This window comes from Aedes aegypti, chromosome 1 (assembly GCF_002204515.2).
Source record: "Aedes aegypti strain LVP_AGWG chromosome 1, AaegL5.0 Primary Assembly, whole genome shotgun sequence".
NCBI classification, from domain to species: domain Eukaryota; kingdom Metazoa; phylum Arthropoda; class Insecta; order Diptera; family Culicidae; genus Aedes; species Aedes aegypti.
The window spans coordinates 227219748-227241196 of NC_035107.1; the positions used below are offsets into that span (position 1 = coordinate 227219748).

The following is a 21449-nucleotide window of genomic DNA, read 5'->3' on the forward strand; positions in this document are numbered from 1 at the left end:
ATGGATTTAGACAAAATATTGGTTGAATAGAATGACACCAACGTCCTTTATCACTAGAGTCCCAAGACGTTTGCCATATAAGGAAGATTTCTTAAATTTTGTATGATATTCAGATGCAGAAATACTACGGTTATATGTAATACCACAACGAACACCCAATTTAGCTAAAGAATCAGCTTGTTCATTACCATAAATTTTTGAATGAGATGGAACCCATACAAATTTAACGATAAATCCTAGTAAATTTAGCTCAAATAATAATTGTTTTATCATTAGAATAAGATGATGAGTTTTAGCATGAAAATAAAAAATATATTTGCTGAACGATTTTTTATCAAACTGCATGTAAAATATAATGCAGTTAATTCGACAATAAAAATAGAACATGGAGATTGTAATTTAAAATAATGTGCTGCAAAATGATTGTATACTCTGAACCCTGCAATGTCCTTCATTAAAGATCCATCTGAAAAATAAAGTTGATCAACATTTACACCAATAAATTTACGATGAAAAAACAAACTAGCAAACCGAGGATAGTCATTGTGTGAAATTTGTTTCAATTCTTCATGTAAAGATAAATCAATTAAAGGTTGGAACGAGTGGATTTGAATTTCATATTTATAAAAAAAAGTTTGACGAATCAGCTATAATATTTTGATTTATACAATGATTAAAGGAGTCTAAAATTTTATTTGTTGGATTTATTTCAGCTAATGATTTTAAAATTGTGATTATCGGATGATTATTCGAAATACATTGTGTAATATACTTGCAATTTAATTCATGAAAACGAATTTTCAATGGAACAATCCCTGCTAAAACTTCCACAGATATTGTATGAGTGGAATTCATTAATTTTAAACAAATTCTCAAACAACGATATTGAATTTTTTCAATTTTAGAAAAATGTGTAGGAGCAGTACTTCCAAAGGTAAAACAACCATATTCCAGTACAGAACGTATTGTCGTTGTATAAAGTGTTATTAAATCAGAAGGATGAGCACCCCACCAGGCACCTTCGCTTCGAACACGTTTTTTGAATATACTGAATATGATACTTCCACGTTAATTTGGAATCAAACCATATTCCGAGGTATTTATATTCATCAACCTGTTCAATTTCAATATTATGAAAAAATAAATTAATGTTAATAACAGATTGTTTACGCGAAAATATTATAAATTTTGTTCTAGCTACTGAAAATGTAAAACCATTTTTATGTGCCCGGCTACAAATATTATCCAATGCACATTGCATAAAATGACGAATCACTTCTCTATTTTTGCCACTGACACATAAAACCTTGTCATCAGCAAATTGATAAAAATAGCAACCATTTGGTAGAATAGATGCTAAATCACTTGTAAATAAATTGTACAAGAAAGGACTCAAACAAGATCCTTGAGGTAGACCAAAATAGCTATAACGAACCATTTTAGAAGATCCATTGTAAAAAAAAATCATAATTTTGAAAGAAAACAAATTACATATGAAATTTGACAAAAAAAAAAGGAATTTTGAAATTTAACATTTTTTCATATAATAAATCAATAAGAACAGAATCATATGCTCCAGACACATTAAGAAAAGTGGAAACCATGTCTTGTTTTCTATTGAATGAAAGATGAATTTGAGATGCTAAAAGAGCAGTACAATCACGAGTACCACAACCTTTCCTGAAACCATATTGTGATGAAGCAAAAATGTTATTCCTCTCAGCCCATAATTCAAGGCGATTCAAAATCATTCGTTCCATAAGTTTACGTTCACATGATAATAAACTAATAGGTCTTCTACTGTCAGCCAATGAAGGATTTTTACCTGGTTTTAATAAACTAATAACTTTTACAAAACGCCATTCTGGTGGGAATATATTTTGAAGAAGAAAAGAATTATATAATGATAGTAAATGCATTTTGCCTTCAAATGGTTAATTTTGTAGTACAATAAATTTTATTTTATCAATTCTTGGAGAAGTATTATGAGTAACAGATAGAGCTAAATTCATTTCTTCCAGAGAAAATAATGTACAAAGTTCAGGAAAATAGTTAAATGTTTGATGAGTTTTAAAATTAATATTTTGTAATACAAAATTAGGACAAATTTTTGATGCAAATTTTTCTATCCATTCTGTAGAATATTCCAAAAAAGGTTGAGTTGAAAATTCGTAATTTCTTAAATTTCTTGCAACCTTCCATAGAGTGGATAATGAAGATTCTTTATCAAGATTTTGAACAACATTTTTCCAATAATTTCTTTTATTAAATTTGGTTGTGCTTCAGCTTTGCAATATAAAAAGTAATTATCCCTAGAACCAAACCTTCGAAATTTTTTAAATGCATCAGATTTATTTTTTAAAGCTAATGAACAATCATTATCCCACCAAAATGTCGGACGTTTTTTAACAGGAGATTTAGAGACATGTTTTTTTGTTTGCGATTTTATTAAAGTTTCCATTAAAAGCTTCAAAAATATTTCATAATTTTCAAGTGGAGTTGTGGAGTAATCAAAATGTATTAAAGAAAAAGAAACTAGATCAGAAAACTTATTCCAGTCAACATTTTTATATAAATCAGGAGAATTTACTAAAGCAAATTTTGAATTGCTTTCAGAACTATAAATTTGAATTAAAATTGGTAAATGATCACTACCGTTTGGATCATTAATTGTTTTCCAGGACGAAATAAATGATAAACTACTGGAACAAAATGTTAAATCTATAACTGAATTATGAGCTGGCGAAATAGCAATTCTGGTAAATGATCCATCATTCAAAACATTTAAATTGAATTCATCAATCAGGTCCATTATTAATGAACCTCTACCATCAATTTTATCACTTCCCCAAGCAAAATTATGTGCATTGAAATCCCCTAGAATAGAAAAAGGAGAAGGCACATTATCCAAAATATTTTTAATTTCAGATAATGAAAAAGAAACATTCGGATGAATGTACATACAAATAATTGAAAACTTAAAACCATCATAATTGACGGAAAAAGCAATAAATTCAATATTAGTATGGAGAGAGATATCCAAATATTTGAATTCAATATTATCACGGATACCGATCAATATCTCTCCAAATGGAACATTTCTATCACAACGAACAATATGGTATGATGGAATACGAAAAACTTTATCCTTAGTGAACCAAGTCTCATTCAAACAAAATATATCTATATCATAATTTGTCAACATGGCTTTAAGCCTATCAATTTTTGGGGAAATACTGTGACAATTCCATTGCAAGATATTCAATCCTTTGAAATTGTCCGAAGCCATTAGGAAAATAATGAAGACAAAAAGGGTCCAAATGAGTTGAGTTTTTCAAAAAGATTCACAAGAAAAGGTAAAATCTTCTTTATTAGGTTTTTCCAAAAATCGCTCATACCTAATAAGTTTAACATTTCTTCTAAAATGCTCAAAATGGAAAAATCATTTTTTTCACTGCCTGAAATATTGTTATCATTATTATTTTCTCCATTTTTATCATTAATTTTCTGAAATCCGGGAATATTTTTTGGAAGTAGATGCAATATTTAGAGGAGGAAAATTTTGTTCAAATAATTTTGAAGAATGAGTATATGTTTTAGGATCATTATAAACAGCACAAATATTAGGACGTTTTCTTTTACTTGGAGGTTTGTAAATATATTTATCATTTTTATCAAATGTATTATCATTTTCAATATCAGATAAAGTTTCATATAGATTTGGTGAACTAAAATCACCAGAAGTTTTCAAAATCTCTGAATATGAATATTTATTTTGATTTCTTAGTTTTTCATTAAGTTTCTTTTGATTGGATATGTATACCGAACAATTATTAATTGAATTATGTTTTTGTTTGCAATAAATACAAATATCTGATTTTAATTTACGTTCAGATGTAGAATGAAGATCTCCACATTTTGAGCATTTTTGTTTATTTGAGCAAAAATCAGATGTATGCCCAAATAGACGACATCTATTACAATGCATGAGCTTTGGAAAATAAAGCCTCACGCGAAAAAAAAACATTATCAATATTCAGAAAATCTGGCAAAACAGATCCTGAAAAAGTAATTTTAATACAATTGGAATGAACATATTTGGAAATTCCATTTGCATCAAATGATAATTTCGACAAACGTTTGCAATCTAAGATTTTGACCGGTGAAATCGATTGATTTCTAAAAATGCCAGAGCCATGGGACCTAATAACGTCACAATCTAATGATTCATCGTAGATGACTCCGCTGATTTCGCAAGAATCGCACGGAGCATATACACGATAAGAATCATTAAATAATTTGGATTCTAAAAGAGAATTGGCTTCATCTCTAGTTCCAAAAACAACTCTGAGTTTGTCTAAGGAAATGTTTTTAATTTCCTTAACTGATTTATATTTCTTGTAAACTTCCGATGAAATCAACAAAACATTTATGGGTCGATCTTTCTTTCGGAAATAAACAGGAAATGGACCAGCAAAAGTCGCAGGGTAGATTTTTATTCGAAATGGTTTCGAAGTAGAAGGTACTAAATCATTATTAGTATCTGGATTTTGTAAGCCTCCGTCAATTTCCATAGTGGAAATTGAACGGGGATTCAACTAATAACAAAAACAAACTTATCTATTAACAAATAAATACAAAGGAATACTTAACAAACGCCAAAATGAATCCAACAAACACCGGAAAGACCAATTGTTTTCACTTCTTCAAACACCGCCAAATATTGCTTCAAAACCAACACCAACCAGTTATTAGGAGAAGCTTAACACCGATCAACCAAATCTACCAGGTCCTTACAGGTAATTCCTCACAATTGGAAATTCTTGAAAAAATCGTATCTGAAAAATGGAAAAAAATGACAAGCAGAAAAAAGACCATCCAAGCCGGTCAAGGCCTACTTACCTTTTTTGAATCCGTGATTATAGACGATGATCTTAAACTCTTGATCCGTCTTTAAAACGTGAGGAGAAGGCAATTTCAACGCTTTCGCGATCCTGCTATGAAAATTATATGGCAGGATTTGCAGAAAGAAATCAAAAAACGTTTTTCTCAATTAAGAAACAAAAATTTTGAAAATAAAATTTCTCAATTGAACCTTGTCTCTAAGCCCTTTTGGAAATTATCTAAAATTTTGAAAAAACCTCAGAAGCCAATACCGGCATTGAAAGAGCAAAACAAATTATTACTAACTAATTACAAAAAGCTCAAAAACTTGCTATGCTGTTGGAAAGTGCGCACAATTTTAATTTAGGACTTACTAGTCCAATTGAAAATGACTCAGGACTTCGAAAATATTCTCAATCAAGAGAACGTTTTCGAAAATGCCTGGGAGACTAATTTGGAAGAAGTTATTGAAAAAATCAAAAATATGAAAGCTCCTGGCGATGATGGAATTTTCTACATCCTCATCAAGAAACTTCCAGAAAGTAGCTTATCATTTTTAGTTGATATATTTAACAAATGTTTTCAATTAGCATATTTTGCTGACAAATGGAAAAATGCTAAGGTAGTTCCTATTTTAAAACCAGACAAAAACCCTGCAGAAGCTTCTAGCTATCGTCCAATCAGTTTGCTTTCCTCCATCAGTAAACTTTTTGAAAAGGTTATTTTGAACAGAATGATGGCCCACATCAACGAAAATTCAATTTTTGCCAATGAACAGTTCGGATTCCGCCATGGACATTCGACCACTCATCAACTTTTACGTGTAACAAATTTGATTCGTTCCAACAAATCTGAAGGCTATTCTACTGGTCTTGCTCTTCTAGACATAGAAAAAGCATTCGACAGTGTTTGGCATGAAGGTTTGATCGTAAAATTAAGAAACTTTAATTTTCCAACATACATTGTTAGAATAATTCAAAGTTATCTGTCAAATCGTACACTTCAGGTTAATTATCAGAACTCCAGATCTAAAAGACTTCCTGTAAGAGCTGGTGTTCCTCAAGGCAGCATTTTGGGACCAATATTATACAATATTTTCACATCTAATTTACCTGAGCCACCTCAGGGATGTCAAAAATCTTTGTTTGCGGATGACACAGGCCTCTCCGCCAAAGGACGAAGCCTGCGTATCATCTGTAGTCGATTGCAAAAAAGTTTGGATATTTTTTCTTTATACTTGCAAAAATGGAAGATTTCTCCTAATGCTTCCAAAACTCAACTAATAATATTCCCACATAAACCAAAAGCTCTTTATTTGAAACCTTCAAGAAGACATGTTGTCACGATGAGAGGGGTTCCAATAAATTGGTCAGATGAAGTTAAGTATCTAGGGCTCATGCTAGATAAGAATTTAACTTTCAAAAATCACATTGAGGGCATTCAAGCCAAATGTTATAAATATGTAAAATGTCTCTATCCCCTTATTAATAGAAAATCAAAACTTTGTCTTAAGAACAAGCTTTTGATATTCAAACAAATTTTCAGGCCAGCCATGTTGTATGCTGTACCAATATGGACTAGCTGTTGTAATACCAGGAAGAAAGCTCTGCAGAGAATTCAAAATAAAATTTTGAAAATGATTCTGAGGCTTCCTCCCTGGTATAGTACCAATGAGTTACATAGAATATCCAATGTTGAAACATTGGAACAAATGTCAAATAAAATAATTAATAATTTCAAGCAAAAATCGTTACAATCTTCTATTGCCACGATTAATGTGTTATATGTTTAGGTTAAGTTAGGTTAAGTATATTAAAAACGTTTTTTTTTCTCTTATAAGCAGGTGAAATCAACGCACCTGTAAAAAAACTGAACTGCTACGGCAAATGAAATGTAATATGTTGTTAACCTTTCGGTCGTCGCGTGAATTTTTGTAACGCGAGTAGTCGCACGTTGTACTTTGTACAACACCCTTGGTTTAGGAATCTGACCACTTATAAAGATGACGTCTTCGGCAAAATTGTTCAGTAGGTCAAGGACTATCATTGTTCGATCTAGTTGACTCGAAATTTTGCCACCAGACAGCGCTAATGAACATAAAACAATTGTTTTGCAAATATCTCAGGAGCCTGATCACTTAGAAAGATGGCGTCTTCGGCAGAGTTGTTCAGTAGCTCAAATTCTTTCTTTGTTTGATGATTTGATTTGAATGATTTGAAAATAATGATAGTCCCTGAGCTTCTGAACAACTTTGCCGAAGGTGCCTGTCTAAAAATTCAAGATCCTGCAGTATCCGCAAAACAAAAATTTCATGCTACAGAACTATTTTGCCGAAGACACTATCTTTCTAAGGGGCCAGGCTCACTAGCGCCGCCTAGTGACAAAATTTTCAATCAACTAGCTCGAAAAGTGATAGTTAACTTACTAAACAACTTTGCCGAAGACGCCATCCTTTTGAATGGTCAGGATCCTGAAATGTCTGCAAAACAAAAGTATAACTTCCATGCCCACTAGCGGGCAAATTCCAAATTAAATGAGGTACCATCAAATAACACTTCACCTCCAGAACAACTTAACTAAAGACTCCAAGTTTCTCTATTATCTGGATCTTCAGATATACCGATTTCAAACTGTGGTTTACTCGAACCGTATATAGTGCGTTCATTATTATTCGACTTCCATGAACATTTGTTGATTTTACCGCATTATAAAAGCCATACTGAAATAAAAAACTGTCGAGTATTGTTTTTAAGAAGATTCTTGATGAATACATTTTGGTTTGGTGTCGATAGATATCTTCGTTACAAAATGATATTATATAAATCACAACTGTTGTACAAAGTACAACAGCGCGACAGCCCGTAGGTTAACAAAATGTTAATTAAATCTTAAATTTGTTTTACCAAATTAGGATGATAGTGTTGTCTAATAACACAGAACACCTAGATATAAGAAATGAATGTAATGTTTGGAATGATACTAATAAAGAAATTAAAAAAAAAAGTTAATGATGCAATATTCAAAAATATTACAAAATAAATTTAAACGAGTTAGGCAGCAATCATTTATTATGTCTTTATCATGACCCGTAACCCTTAAGCTAAAATGCGGCACTGCTTATCTTCTAATATTCTTTTTCTTCTTTTTTTTACTTTATAGGATTATATTCGAACCGAGGTCTAGCTAATTTCCAAGGGTAAGTAAATGAAAGAAAACAATTTATTTGATAAACTACTGAAAAAAACACATTGAATTTTTGAGCATGTAATGGAAAACATTTCGAAGGAAGTTTGTTAGCAACCTCATTGAGATTTTTCTTTAAAGAATCGCTTGAAAATTTCTTCATTTTTGCCCGGAACACTTTCTTTTTCATTAGAAATGACAGAAAAAAATCTGTTGGATCTTACATTGTTTAAGTTCCTATTTTTCAATCAAAAATCCTAAACTATCTTATCTGGCTTTCGAAAGCAAACCATTAAAAAATGGTCTAAACACACCCAGATGATAAAAACATAATATATAATATTATAATTTCTGGCTTTACGTTTCAACTGAAATAGAGCCTGCTCGTTGATAGCTTGCGAAAGGTGAACAGCTACTAAGGTAGAGATAATAATAATAATATTATGCATATGCTTCTCAACTTACTGTTCCTTGAGCACTTCCACAATTATAGTTGAAATTTGCCCATTGATCGTTGTTGTATTTGTATACTGTAAGCTATATAGGTATTATTGATGAACTCCTATGATGAAACAGGTTATCACCCTAGTAACCATATAAATCCATCGCATCATAACCCGTGTGCGGGCCCGTTTTGCTAGCCATTCTTTGCGTGAGGTCACATCACTTATCGCACTCACTCGATCACGGTTCACTACAATTATTCGGCGTTATTTATGTGGTGTCATGCCATGCGTCGTCGTCAGTGTCTAGGAATAAAGATTTGTTTGTTCCGAGCTGGATCTATCCAGCTGTTACTAGATATTTTTTACCCAAATTAAAGTCTTCGGGGTCATCCGTTTCGACAAGTGCCCATGTTGGGTCAACCAACGAGGTTATTACGTCCCTTCACAAGTTTTCCGTAAGCAAACCACTCCAACGTGTTGAATATGTGTTATATAATGTTGCCGAGTGGTGGCATCTTAACCTAATCCAAAACGTACCGATCAATTTGGTCGTTAAGCATATCAAGTTTTTTTCTTGCTTCAATGAGACATGATTTCCGTTGAAAGATTGCGAACTTAGCTAATTGACGTGGTCAAACGGACGTGAATGGTAAAAACACACTTTTGAAAAAATGCAATTATTCGATAATTATTCCTAATTTCAAAAGCAAAATATTTCCTGTCGTTGGCCGTCTTCCTGTTCTGCCACAAAGTCACCCGAGTTTGTTTTGTTCTAGATGATAATTATCCCGAGCGGTAGAGCAGCACTGATAATATGGGATGAGTTTCAGAGATTAGTCAGCGAGATAATGTAGTCAAATTTTCAGGAGAGCATGACATTTTCGATTCAAATGCAGGAAAAGGCTGATCGACGAAAATGTGATTGACAAGGGATCTCTAGTTCGTCTGTTACCAAGGTATTTTTTATATTACTTTATTAGTGTGATTCCAAACCTTCCATTCATTTCTTATATCTAAGGGTTCTGTGTTATTCAACACTATCATTCTAACTGAAAACAGCGTTTTGAGAAAAATATTATACAATATTTTCACATCTGACTGACCTGAGTTATCTCAGAGATGTCAAAAATAATTGTTTGCGCACTCAACTAATAATATTCGCACATAAACCAAAATCTCTTTATTTGAAACCTTCAAGTAGACACGTTGTCACTATGAGAGGGGTTCTAATAAATTGGTCAGATGAAGTTAAGTATCTAGGGCTCAAGCTAGATACAAATTTAACTTCAAAAATCGTATTGACGGCATTCAAGCCAAATGTAACAAATATGTAAAATGTATCCAATTATTGACAGAAAATCAAAACTTTGTCTGAAGAGCAAGCTTTTGACCTTCCAACAAATTTTCAGGCCAGCCATGTTGTACGCTGTACCAATATGGACTATAGCTGTTGTAATACCAGGAAGAAAGCTCCGCAGGGGATTCAAAATAAAATTTTGAAAATGATTCTGAGGCTTCCTTCCTGGTATAGTATGTGTTTTTCTGCCTCGTTCCAACATTAAAATCACGTGCTCTACCAAACAACATCAATTGAAAATCTAACTAATTGATAGCAAGAGCCGCACAATGTCAATCAATGTCTAATCTCAACGAAAGCTGAATAGATCTTTACGCATAACCGACGATACACATTCATTCATTCAGCTGATTGGAACGTGACACCGCGGAGTGTCTCCAGTCAGACTGTTCGGTTGACATAACTTATGAATGAGTGACCACCACCTTCGCCGAAGCAGCCTTGATGCTTGTTCGGGTCGCTTTGGGGGTAAATCGCGTTTGTGGGCGGTGATAATTGGCGACACTCGGAAGAGTACCTATACAATACACTCTTCTTATCTCGCTTGGAAGGAGACATCATCGGCGATCTGCAAAGCGATGCAACGTCTCATCATCGACGTCATGAATCACGAAGTGGTTGGAATAGCTGCCGAATCGCGCGTTGGTTAGTTGAAGCGGTTACTTTTCCTCGGGGTTTCATTGACGATAAGAGCGCGACTTCAGAAATCGGGAATGGTCTATATAAACCACTGGAGAGATCGAACCGGGGGTACAATTCGGAAGATACATCGGGTTTGCACAATTGATGCGCCGCTGTATTACTTGTTTGCTCTCCAGAGGAGGAAAATATTTGTGTTTTGTTAGGTGCGCCGTATCTAGCTGGGAAAGTGTCGTGTGTGCTGTTTAAGATTTCGGTTTGTTTAGTTCTTACGTGCGACAAGTGGCCAGTTGTGGTGAAAAGACAGTTGCAGTGGCAGTTGTTAACATTTGTCTCCAGAACAGCACGGTTCGAGTGGTGGACTGTTTGGAGTGGTTCGCGACTGGATTGGAGTGGTGGAATTAGCTTTGAAAAATGTGAGTGCTATAAGAATAGTTTTGATGCGTGAATTGATTGTTTCTAGTTCAACTAAAATAATTGAACAAATGTTTATGTGCATATTTGAAAATCTATCCTGCTTACAATTGTCCTTCAAAGCTGAACCTCGAGTTTTCAAGAGCACAAATCTAGAGAACCAAACAACTGTTTGGGCTAAACATTTAATTGATTGGTAACTCGCTGGTGATGACCAATCGATCAGGTTCTTTAGATTTGTGCCCTTGAGGTTTGGCTTCGTTGCATCTTCACCTTACTCTGAAGAAATGTGAAAATGAAAAAGAATTTCTGAAATAAGAAAAAACTGAAATTTTTGTTACTGGTCCTTGTTGCTTCTTCCATGAGAATTGTACTCTCAAAATTTTTGTACATTATTGACGTTTCCGAATGATATTCTCCTTGCCCATACAGAACTCTTGGTGTTAGTTGACCCCGCTACCCGGCAGCTTCATTTTTTACCGCTAAAAATATTCAAATTGAGTTGACTTTTTTGTTTCTCGATATTTTTGCACCATTCGAATACGATAAAAATCTATAGCCTGAGATATTTACGTGGGTTATGGCTACGTGTCGGTCCCCCAAGGAATTTTGGAATATCTCCGGATCCAGATGACCAATTATCAATAGCGATACATATTCCAAAACTAGAAGAATTTTTTGAGAGTTTGTGAATAAATGGTGCAAAAATATCAAGGAACAAAAAAAGTTATCCCGATTTGAATATTTGTTTAGTGGTTAAAAATGAAGTAGCCGGTTGAGGGGTTAAACTCCTGATGGTCTACTGGAAACTTCCAAATGTATATCGTTAGAATTTCCGTGTGAGAGTGTAGTGTATTTCCCTGTACGCTTTTCACTAGAAATAAGTTCACGAATTTCATAGGAAATTCATCTAGATATTCTTTTGAAGGTCACTTGATAATAGTCAAGGATTTTTTCCATCTTCATCTCAACTTATTTCTTGAAAGAAGACCTCAGCGATATTCTCACGATTTCTGTTGAATATATTTCAGCGTTTTTAAGCATGCAATCGTGCAAAATCAACGTAAACCAGTCGTAGTCGAGTCTATTATAGTGGGTTACCGTAATCCGTACAGGCTCAAAATCCGTACACTTCATAGAAATAAGTAGGCCTCATAGAAATTAGTAGGCGTTTTGTATGAAGTGGACGGATTTAGATTCATTTCTTAGGTGTACGGATTCGAGCAATAGTCATTAGACTACACTAAAACCTTGATTTACGAAGTATTTTTTCACGTTTCTTTTTTTTACGAAGTTCGTAAATTAAGTTAGTAAGATTGAACAGGATATTAACACATAATATGTTGCGATGCTGAGATTCGCGTTAATTATGTGAAATTTTCTTTGCAGTTCTTCTTCATTGCAGTTCAGTTGTTTTAAATAATGGAATAACTATACATGCCTTAACCTCCAGAATACTCTGGAATAAAGTTTCAAAATCTACAATTATTAATATTTTTATTGTTGTTCTTCTTCTTTCTGGCATTACGTCCCCACTGGGACAGAGCCTGCATCTCAGCTTAGTGTTCTTATGAGCACTTCCACAGTTATTAACTGAGAGCTGACTATGCCAATGACCAGTTTTGCATGCGTATATCGTGTGGCAGGTACGAAGATACTCTATGCCCTGGGAAGTCGAGAAAATTTCCAACCCGAAAAGATCCTCGACCGCTGGGATTCGAACCCACGACCCTCAGCTTGGTCTTGCTGAATAGCTGCGCGTTAACCGCTACGGCAATCTGGGCCCCCTAATTTTATTGTTGTATAGTTGTCTTATGTTGATTAAATGTTTTGAGCCATCCAAGAACTTCTTGGAATATAGGTCTTAAGATATTTATACGTAAAAAGTAACAAAGTGGACGATTATTGATGCAGCATATGCTTCTAATAATTCAACGAAGTAAACTCTTAAAATCTTAATCTGAATTGAGTTGTAATAATAAATTGTGGACAATCTGGGCTACCCAAGAACTTTATGGTAAAAAGATCATAACTATGAGCATAATAGGTTACATATTGAAGAGTTCTAAATTAGGCTTATGCTCAGAAATGTTTGAAAAATTTAACTACAAGTATTGATGATCACAAGGGAAGTTCCAAGTTAACTTTTCGAAGCATAGGCTATAATATCTACAAGATCTACCAGCATAATAAATGATTGTTTGATGAACAGTACACGTCCAGTAGACTCATGTTATTAAGTTGGATAAATTGATTAATTCAAAGGGTGCTAGTCCCGACCTAACCTCGTTCTATGAAGTGTTTGTTTCACATAAATTTAAGACGTATCTTTTGTTTACTAGGTTCGTACAATAAGTTAAGACGATCCTATGGAAAATTATTGATTATTTAGATACTTTGATTGATAGTTTACGCTAAAATTAAGTAATATGCTATAATTTTTTGCTTTTTTATTAAGTCAACAAATGTTTAGTCTGTAAGTTAATGATACATGTCCTTGGTCATACATGCCCCAAACTGCATAATACTTTTGAATATTGTCGTCATATTATGATTTATAAAATATTGTAAAATTTAGAAAATCCTAAAAAAAATTCAAGGCAACATACTACTTTGATTTTGAAGTTGTATTGTAAGAATGTTTTGAGCTATCCAAGTACTTCCTGGAATGTGGTTCTTTAGATCTACATATATAAATAGTGACATGTGGGTAAGTTATTACTACAGTACATGCTTACAGTAAATCAGCAAAGTAAGTTCAATGAAAGCTAGGCATAATTTGTAACCTAAAATGTTAGTGGACAATTTGAGTCATCCAAGAACTTTTAGGTAGCTAGAAGGTCTTGGAATTTATAAGCACAATTTGTTATTGACTGAAGAACTTCGAATTTGCTCAGAAGATATTGTGCAACGTTATTGCGTAATTTGATGAATACTACAAAAGTTCTAAGCCATAGATACGAACATCTACAAGATCTTCTAGCCTTGCGACTCATCTTTTGATTTTTGTGTCTATATAGGTGTACGTTTTGTAGACTCATGTTTTAAAGCTGGATAAATTGTGGAGTTCAATGGAGGTTCTTATTTTTATCTCATGAACTCCTGGAATATTAGTCTTTAGGTCTTCATACGTAATAAGTGACATATTGTTTTTAAACATAGATTTTTAAATCTTCGAGAGCAATTTGTTATATTTTAAAGTATTTTAAATCCAGCACATTTTTAGAAAAGTTTTGAAACTTTAACTGCATATCTTGATGATTAGAACAGGAATTCTAAGATTCTAAAGGCTTTACTACCTTGAGCCCTTGAACGAGCACGAACATCAAATCAAACATTAATACGAGGTATTCGTTTACTTTTAATCATGGTTATGGGTATTTGAACTATTCAAAAACAGTCTATAAGCCATTGGTTACCCTTGTAAATCTATGACTATATCCCATGGAGTCTTTTTGGATCGAAAACATGCATATGAATCAGTACAATAAGCCATTTTACGAAGCTGGTCAAATGGTATGAGACCTTTATCAAAACAAAATCCCAGGTCTCCAGTCAATTGACGCCGTTGCGACGATCAGCTGCTCCGAAAAGTCTCGTAAAATGGCTTATACTCCGTTTACTTATATCAAGGGTTAAGATTAAGTAAAAACTGTAACTAGAGCACTGACTATGCTTGTAGAAGCTAAGGCATGGAATCCTTGGAGAATCAAGAACATCAGTAAAAATCAATATACTACTCCGTTTACTTAAATGAAGAGTTATGATTTTATGCCATAATTATATACCATCAATATACAACTGCTTACATTTGTAGATCCTAAATCCAATATTGCGTGAAGGCCTTGTCGATCCAAGAATATCGCAAAAAAAAAATCGTTTACTGATATAAATAGTCAGGAGCTATCAAAATATTAAAACATTATCTATATACAATTGGTTACGCTTGCAGATCTTAAGGCCTATATTTGATAGAGATCTTGGAGGACTAAGAACATCCGCGCAAATAATAACAAATCATCGTTAACTCACATAGATGGTACGGGGCCTTTGGAGTACTTGAAAATTATGATTAGATCATTTAGGGTCCTCCCTTAGCCGAGTGGTTAGAGTCCGCGGCTATCAAGCAAAGCCATGCTGAAGATGTCTGGGTTCGATTCCCGGTCGGTCCAGGATGTTTTCGTAATGGAAATTTTCTTGACTTCCCTGGGCATGAGGTATCATCGTACCTGCCACACGATATACGAATGCAAAAAGGGAAGCAGGCTCTGTCCCAGGTGAGGACGCTAATGCCAAGAAGGAGAAGAATAAGAAGATGATTAGATCACTTATAATCCTCGCAGGTCCAATACTCCATTGAGTCCTTGGAGGACTAAAAATGCCCGTACAAACCAATACAATATTCCGTTGACTTAATTGAATGGTTTAGAAACTGTGCAATTTAAAAAAAAACTGTCAATCGAACATTGCTCACGCCTGTAGATCTTAAAGCCTGATTTGTACTGAAAAGGAATCGCTAAAGAAATTTCTCGCCGATTCCTTGCAGAAATTTTCTACAGCGACTCCCATTAGAACTGACAGTTCTTTTCAACTGCGTACTGCGATCAGAAAAAACCGCATTCTTGGTCGATTCCGGGCAAAAATTTCCCATGCATCAAGATAGGCCGAGAAATTACTTCTTCTTCTTTCTGGCGTTACATCCTCACTGGGACAGAGCCTGCTTCTCAGCTTAGTGTTCTTAGGATCACTTCCACAGTTAATAAATGAGAGCTTACTATGCCAATGACCATTTTTGCATGTGTATATTGTGTGGCAGGAACGAAGATACTCTATGCCCTGGGAAGTCGAGAAAATTTCCAACCCGAAAAGATCCTCGACCGCTGGGATTCGAACCCACGACCCTCAGCTTGGTCTTGCTGAATACCTGCGCGTTTACCTCTACGGCTATCTGGGCCCCTTGGAAATTACTTGTCAGCAGCGAATCAGGCTTAAGGCCTATATTCCATGGAGAACCAAGGATATCGGTAAAAATTGTAACAATACTGAGTTTACTGGTATGGATCGATAAGGGCCTGTGCCATATCATTGAAAATATCACAGGATCACTAAATACGCCAGTACATTGCAGGTATTAGCTTTTTACGCTAGTTGTAAAACGACGAGGGGTTATTTGACTTGGACATTTCTTGCCTACAGATTTTATAGTTCATTCTTAGTAGGCTGTAATATTATATTATTGATTTGACTGTCAAAAATTTTCACTACGCTTGTTTTGCAGCAAGGTTTGATTACAAAAATTATTCCTCAACATTATTTACCGGATTTATTCGTCGACTTTATTTCTTTCAGGAACCAGAGAATAAATACGACAATACAGAAGTGATTCGAAATGAAATATTCCATCGTTTCATGAACATCGTTGTTTGGTTAAATAGATCACTATCACATAACAACGGACACGCTCTGGACAAAGGTGGATTTTCCTGATGCATTAATTATTTTAATTTTATATATTAAAACGCAGTAGATGATCAGTTTTCAAAGCGTAAAGACGTTTTTTGTTTAACCGCTGCACTGAGAATCAGCTATTGTTTGTGAATCCGCTTTGTTTCTGGCTACGTTCTAAGGATCCTATAACATTTCCCCGAATACCATTACCCCGAAAACCATCACCCCGAAAGTCAATACCCCGAATGGTCAAGTACCCCGAAAACCAATACCCCGAAAACCATTACCCCGAATAGTCCGTTACCCCGAATACCATTTCCCCGAATGGACCATAACCCCGAATTTTCTTGGCACGAAAAATTGAAGATCCGACAAATGAATCCCATATACCTATTTCATAGAATTTTGATTTTCATTTGAATTCATGTTCTTCATGTTATCAAAGATTTATTATTCTTTTAATTAACAGCTATTCTTCATGAGCCAAGTGAGAACCCAAATTTTACTCACAGGCGTGTACTTGATTTTGTGAGAATGATTGTGTTCACAGCAATAAATCATTTTTCGAACTGCTGACATGTTAATATTAGAGACCTTTCCCGCCATCTTTCAAAAGCGTTATATTATTTGGTAATACATAATTATATTTTTATATTGCTGGAGGCAATGCGAGTTTAACATATTCTAAAATGTCATTAGACTATGGTTTGAAAAATGTCTGATGAAAATGTTAACTGATTTTTAACTGACCACTATTTCAAAAGTAAATCGCTAAAGAACAGCCTATGATAAAAGAAGAAAAAATCACTGTTTAAAGCGTCAATAAATATGATGCCAACAATCACTTTGCTAGTGCAACTTCCGAAAGAATAACCGATAACTAAAAGAAGGACAAATCTCTTGTTGGAAATTGTAATACTGACAAGATGTAATACAGACAAGTAATGAAGGGGCTTATTTTCATTTATTTTTTGAAGTCACTGTCAACTTTGAATTTCGATCAAGACAATTTTGTCAGTCGTTTTTTTTCGCTATCGCTCAAACTTCAACTCAAACGGTACAACTAGAAAGAACAGCCTATAACTCAATGAAGAGAAAATCATTGATTAAAATTTTTATACTGCCATTATACAACCTCGAAATAACAGGCGATGATTGAAAGAATAAAAAATCACTAAATCACTAATAGGAATAGTAGTAGTTACTTTTTTTTTTTTTTTTTTTTTTCGGTAGCGATAGGGGTAGTACTGGCACTCTTAATCTGCCCTAAGCTCCTTCCCAGCATTTGCTTTTATAAGCCTCTATTGCGTTCATCACACAGACGTTCCTAAGCAATGTTGCTCAAATGGTCACTGTGTACGCTAGCAGCAATCAGCCCTTGCCGTAGTTTTGCAGTCTAGTAGTTCAGACTACTATCAAACTATGATAAGGCCTGAAATGCTACTAGAGTGGTTAAAGTGAAGAACGAAATAGTTTTATTAAAAGGTCCTCATTCCCCATTTCACTTCATCAATCACTATCGTCACTTTTATTTTCGACACTATCACGTGTATCACCGATTATCACTCATCAACTTTCGTAATACACTTCAGATATACTTTCTATTATATCACTTTTCCCCATCACACCATTTTCATATAAATCTTTTAGCATTACCATCTGTTAGCATTACTAAGTAATTTAAAGATATTCAATTTAAATGTATCATTATTTTTGTTGCTGTAGAGTCATTACTATTCAAACTACGATTTAGCACTATGATCAAGAAAGTTACATTAAAAAAAAACACTTCGATCCATTCTTCTGTACTCGCTGTCATTACATTAACACTTTTATCATGCACGTTTGAAGAACTAGGCAATTAAGTTTATATTCAGAAAAATGATTGCACAATGTATTATGGCCATTATTAAATTAGTAGAGTTCACATCATTATTATTATATTTTTAACAAAACTATCAGAATCACTTCCACCTTAATTTTTTCAAATTTTCATCACTATAGATTTAATTATAAAATCACTATTAGCACCTTCACAATCACTAAATTTAATAACGACGAGTGTAACGCACAGTTTCACCAACCACCCATTCTTATGTTGCATTATAAAACGATTGATCACACGTTGGCTTCGAAACTTAACCACCATTGCTGATTAGTACAAAGGATGCTACAGCTCGTGTAAACGAATTGAAACATCAAACATCCAGCACTGGTTTATAAGTAACTAATGAGCCCTGGCGGTCCCTCCGTTCGAAGAGGACCTGATAATATGCCGAAACATATTAACAGATCCTCCGCCTGAATGCAGCCGTTTCATGATAAATCATGAACCGTTGGAGGTGTGCCAAAGTATTGGGAAGGTGATATGTTTCACAGACGGGTATTATTATGGTGCACCTTCTACTTTAGCACCGTCAAACCCTGTGATCGTGGCCAGGGAATAGTAGTAGTTACTAAGCCGAAAACTTTCAGGCTCAAATTCGCGAGCTTCCTTGAAGAATTTCTTGAAGTGCATCACTGATTTTCGGGGAAGTGTCGTATTAGGGGAACTGGTTTTCGGGGTAATTTACCATTCGGGGTAATGGTTTTCGGGGTAATGTGTCATTCGGGGTAACGTTGCTTTCGGGGTAATGGTTTTCGGGGTACTGGTTTTCGGGGAGATGGTTTTCGGGGTAATGGTACTCGGGGAAGTGTTATAGGACCGTTCTAAGCCGTATCTGGCTAACCGGTAAAAACCCAAAGGAAGAATGTCGAATGGAGTAGTTAAAAACACGCTGGTATTCCAGTTCCCAGAAACCGCTGCAGGACCCACCCTGGTGGAGATTGCTCGCTTTGTGAAAGCTTTCGATGCCGATAAGAAAACCATGGAGTCAAGCTACAAAATCTCTGATGAACGGGTTGTCTGCATCAAGTTCAAATCAGAAGCAGCGATGAAAGAGGCTCTTCTACAGAATCCGGATCTACACACGTTCCGGTATTCCAACGGAACAACTGTGGAAATACGAATGACGGTTGCAGGAGGATGCATTCGTTATGTAAGGGTCTTCGATTTGCCGCCCGAGATATCAGACCTGGAAGTTTCGCTTGTTTTTGGAAAATATGGAACAATCAAACGCATGGTTAGAGAGAGATTCCCAGCGGAGCTGGAGTTGGATCTTTTCAACGGAGTCCGAGGGATATACATGGATATCAAAAAAGAAATACCGTCAACTTTGTTCGTCGCTAATCGCAGAGCAAGGCTGTACTACGAGGGACTAAAACAACGGTGCTTTTTGTGCAAGGAGGAGGGGCATCTCAAAGCAGATTGTCCGCAAAACAAACGACGCCTTCCAGAAGGTGCAGCCCCTGGGGTGGTAATACCACATAGCGAAAAATCGATAATCAGCAAAAACACATATGCCGATGCTGTGATTGGAGCCGCAACATCATCCAGAGTACACGCACAGCTACAGACGTCAATGGTGACACTAGTTTCGTCAAGGGATGGCAGCATGCGGCAGAAGCAGATAGAAGGAAACTCCATCATTGAGGTGGCTGCAGACCGGCAGTCCGATGTTGCTTCCAAAGCAGATTCCGAGGAGGACACGTCAGACGAAATTACGGCCGAGGAGAAGGAGCACTCTAATAAACGACCTCTCACAGCGAGCAGCAAATCTGGCTCCGATGATGGCGGCGACAGTTTCGTGACCGTTGAAAAAAACAGGAAATCTCGTAAACAGAAACGTTGTGACGAAGATGCAGAGAGGCCAAATCCACTGGAAGCAATTGCAGCTGCTAGTCGTAGTGATTCCAGGGTCACAAGGTCCAAATCCAAACGACAACAAGAGGATCGATCACGATCACGGAATGCAACGAAGGTAAGTGAGTCCAATGATGCTACCGATATATGTTAAGTTTTGGAACTTGGTGTCAATCAACGTTGAACAACACTGTGCATAGCCGTCTCTTCACACCTCTGATATTGTACACAATATTGCATAGAAATATGAATTTTGTGAGGATTATTTTCACTGTGTACATCAATGCAATAACAGTAAGTTCAAAAAAACAGTTGCTAAAGGATTTTATAGTACACAACGACATAGATGTTACAAGAAGTTGCCTTTGACGATTTTCACTTTATCCCTTCACATCATGCGATTGTCAACCGTAGTGATGAGAATGTCGGCACAGCAATACTTATAAGGAAAACAATACCTTTCGACCATATCATGTTGGACCCTTCTGGCCGTCTCGTTTCGATCGTTGTTGATGGACTAAACGTGATCAATGTTTATGGGCACTCAGGATCGCAGCACAATGCAGAACGTGATGACCTGTTTCAGAATAGCATCGCTCCACATTTGAATAAAGGACAGCAGATTTTGCTGGGAGGTGATTTTTACTGTATACTAGATGCGGTAGACAGTAAAGGAAAATACAAACCGTTTTCCAGAGGACTTCGCAACCTTGTCAGCTTGTTCAAGTTTGAAGATCTTGGATCCAAAAAGCGAGAGTATACTTTTTTGAGGCTCAACTCCGCTTCACGTTTGGATAGGTTCTATGGTAATAAAGATCTCTTACGTAGACAGAGAGACTACATCACGACACCAGTTCCATTTTCTGACCATCACGCAGTAGTTCTCAAATTTGAAATTAGCCCTCAAAACGTTCCTATGGCTATGGGTAGAGGTCATTGGAAAATAAACAGCTCCCTGTTAGCAGATGACGAGATTTCCGAGAATTTCGCTAGAATTTTCGCTAGTCTAAAGTAACGTCGTAAGCATGAGGTGAATTTTTCGGAATGGTGATCGTACGACTTTAAGAACAAAGTAAGAAGTTTCTATAAGTCGGAAGCATTTAAATTTAACCGATCCAATGCAATAAAGAAAGAAAGTTACTACAAACAACTTAGTGATTTGATGCACCAACAGTCAGATGGGTTGAACGTACAGGAAAAGATGAGTAGCGTCAAGTCAGCAATCGTCGGACTCGAGGAACAACGTTTGTCAAGTCTACGCACCAAGCTTCAGCCGTCAACCATGCTAGAGAGTGAGAAACTAAGCATATTTCAAGTGTCACGAATTATGAAACGT

General features: G+C 35.4%; 1 protein-coding gene across 2 annotated transcripts in view; it reads left to right on the forward strand.

Moving 5' to 3' along the window:
* LOC5580175 (sodium-coupled monocarboxylate transporter 1) overlaps positions 1–21449 on the forward strand; it is a 101599-nt gene that overhangs the window by 20343 nt on the left and 59807 nt on the right. Inside the window, exon 2 of one of the 2 annotated variants that reach the window (XM_021857731.1) lies at positions 8044–8080. The gene's annotated coding sequence lies outside the window, so the exon portion shown is untranslated. Of the gene's footprint in view, positions 1–8043; positions 8081–10616; positions 10926–21449 lie in introns of those variants that run through there. The other variant, XM_021857730.1, reaches the window with a different exon arrangement.